The sequence below is a fragment of the Phragmites australis genome, chromosome 1, assembly GCF_958298935.1.
Source record: "Phragmites australis chromosome 1, lpPhrAust1.1, whole genome shotgun sequence".
Taxonomy (NCBI): domain Eukaryota; kingdom Viridiplantae; phylum Streptophyta; class Magnoliopsida; order Poales; family Poaceae; genus Phragmites; species Phragmites australis.
In genome coordinates this window covers 29,982,221-29,985,557 of record NC_084921.1, presented here as the reverse complement: position 1 = coordinate 29,985,557, position 3,337 = coordinate 29,982,221, and positions in this window count along the sequence as shown.

Sequence of the window (3,337 nt, the reverse complement as noted above, 5' to 3'; positions counted from 1 at the left end):
GAATTCATATAATCCCTTTATTGGGTTTATTTGGTTCTTTTATGTCTATTTTGAGTCCTCTCCAAGGAAATCATGTGATTTGTTGATTTGGTTCTTGATCGTTAATGGAGATTTACTTTTTGGTTAGCAGAAGACTTGTAGTCTAGTATGTTTTAATACTAATAGTACCCTAAATCACACATTGAGGTCTTTCAATTGCAACATATTTGTGTTTGACCAATAGAAATATGTTCTATCACAACAGTATGCAAGTACTACTTGAACACTAAAACATCAAAGATCGATTGTACGATGCCCAAAATCGTGGAAATAGTGAATGTTCTCCCAAGATCGATCCAAGTCACCTAGTGATAATCGATATGCCTTTTTTAGATCTAAGAGTATAACTCTAGTATCCTTTATGGAAAATTAGGATATGTCATGATCCGTAGAATCCTCTAGGTCACATTGTTTTATTTGGAATACGAGGTTGTTCCACACAAATCTCATCTACTCGGAATGTTCCAAATAATACTTTTATGTGCATAAGCAATTGAATTGCTTATATAGGCTGGTTACTACCCATGTTATGTTGCCTCCATAAACATGAGGTTTCCCATATTATTTTCCATCATTCATCATTATATGCAATCGATTTAAATTTGCGAACTTCCCAAATTCCTCCCACTATTCACACCAACCATTTGAGTGCATATACCATAGGTATATGTGGGAATCAACTCGAGCCACCTCATAATAGGTACTTGAAAGTACCTATTGTTGGTGTGAATCATGTAGGGTGGATGTGGCAAAGTTTCATTAAGTGGTTCAGAATCAAAGTGCCAATATGGGAATCCTAAATCTCTTTGCCTTCCTTTGGCCCCACAGTATTAAGGTCATATAGATCCACTTTTCTTAGTTTAAACTTGGATATATAGGGTGTATGATCTAGATCATATTTAATGGCAAATTCCTTCCAAGGAATTTAGGCATATCAAAGTATTCCATGTAATTTAACTAGAAAACGATATTTTTTATTGACAGATTATGCCATAAGCATTTGGGCATCACAATTGTAACTAAAGCATTAAGAAAATAATTTCCTAAGCAATAGATAAAAAGTCTACCAATTTCTAGAAATTTACTTGTGTGCAGAAAATAATTGCCAAAATTAAATGATCTTGCATGAATAAGCATTTTGATAAGCATGAATATATAAAGTATGCAAGCGATAGATTAAAATGCTAAATTTTAATATATTACTTTAATGAATTACACGGAATGTAAAACATAGTTTCTTTAAGGTCTAATTTAAACCACTCACTGATAAGAGGCATACGTCGATGCCATGATCTTGACATTATCTAATATGACTTGTATAGACCATCTCCTAGGTTCAACACTAAACCCTAAAATATCTTCCACATGCCTATTATTTGGCTGCTAGTTGAACAAAGTACGGTGTATGAGTTTCAAACATTTCTTCTTCTAACCTCATAGGGTTTAGAGATGTACATATCCATAAGAATCATGGTCATGTACCCTCATATTATGAATCTTTCATGTATATTTGTACATAACGTGACATTGATTATCTCTTGCAGTGCTTTTCATAGATCATGAGGTGTCCCTATCCCCAAGAATCCTTGTCGGAGATCATTAAGATGATTCCTTGAGTATTTCGTGGCCAATGCTTTTCTCCTGAGGGAGTCATCATTTAGGGATGTAGGGTTTGGGACAAATGACTTGCCACTAAGTGTGTTTCAACATTGCTTTTCCAGATACGAAGTTGCTAACCTTCAGGGGCTGAAAGTCAAGCATTGTAAGCCTCAACATGTTTTGGTCATGTTGCTTACATAGCGATGTTGCAACTATAGTTGCATGCAGTAAAATTTGGCACTGAGGTGCCCCATAGTCATATTTAGATAAGGCTGATATATCAAAGTGTTCATATAAATCTCTACTATTTGATCACACAGAGAAAATAAATTCTATACTTGATACATAGTAGAAAACAATTTCTGGAATTGAAAACAAACTTCCAGAATTTAAATCATGTTTTACATGAATCTCTACTATGCGATATGCATAGAGAATAATTCTACACTTGATACATAGTAGACAATAGTTTTCAGAATTGAAAACACATTTCCAGAATTAAATCATGCTTAAACATGTAAATTACAGTGTGTTTAAAGCCATAAACATTAATACTGTAATTCCTGAGGGTTCGTTTGCAATTTACATCCAAAAGGACCAACTTATTAATTTTTAGGGATTTATGCATAACTTCTAGGAAAAAAACATAGGTTTTATTGCAAATAAGCTGGTCAGATTGGGCTCTCACTCTAAATATATTTTGGTATTGGGTTGGCCGGCCCAATTGGCATGTGTAACACATGGTGGCTTGGCCCACCATGGCCTACGTGTCCGGGTCCGGAGTTGATTTGGATCGCTAGGGTTTGTGCCAAAACTGTAGCCATCAGGGATTAGTTCAATAGGGCATGCCAGCCCATCAACATAGAGGTCTAGCAGCTCAGCGGCTCCGCCTGCACACTTGCTTGGTGGAGCACGACGGCGGTCATGGCAACGAGAAGGGGAGCATGGCATGCTCGACGGTGGTGCCCACCGGCAGCGACCAGTACCAACCCGACCTTAGTCCCGCATGATGGCACTGACACAATGCGTGGCACATCCCACACGTTGGCTGCGCATGGAGGCGAGGACACGATGGCGAGGTTTGACACGACGTGCCGAACCTATCCGCGACACTCGAAGGTGGTGCGCGATAGCGGTTCGGCCTCGCCTGCACGCATGGGACCACCCAACGGCGGTGGTGCTATGGCGTGGCATTGAGGCTCACTGCCTACCCACCCGCATTAACCCACTCGACTACGGTGGCATTGTGGTGACCGTGCACCCGCCTGGAGGCTTTAGCTCGACACGGCGATGTGGCGGTGCCTGCTCACCTACCGACACAACCCACCAACAGCGGCGATGGCGAGGTACTACACCCACCCCAATAGCTTACCACGTACATGACAATCAAATACTTAGGATCTCTTCTAGGTGCCACGGCCGTGCCATGTCCCCTCCATGGGTCGACACGCACGCGCTCGTGCAGTAAGAGTTGAAGCTCTAATACCACCTGTAATACTCCAGTTACCCACATACCTGGAGGATACACTAAACCAAAATAAAAACAAATAATTCTAGAAAGTAACCATCACAACCTAGAAAAAAACTAGGTAATTCTGGACAACATTAAGTGCTCAATTGAATAAGTCTAGCAAAAATTAATTCTAGAGATTCAATATGGTAAACTAAGTAAATGTAGAGGTATGTGAGTGCTCAAGTT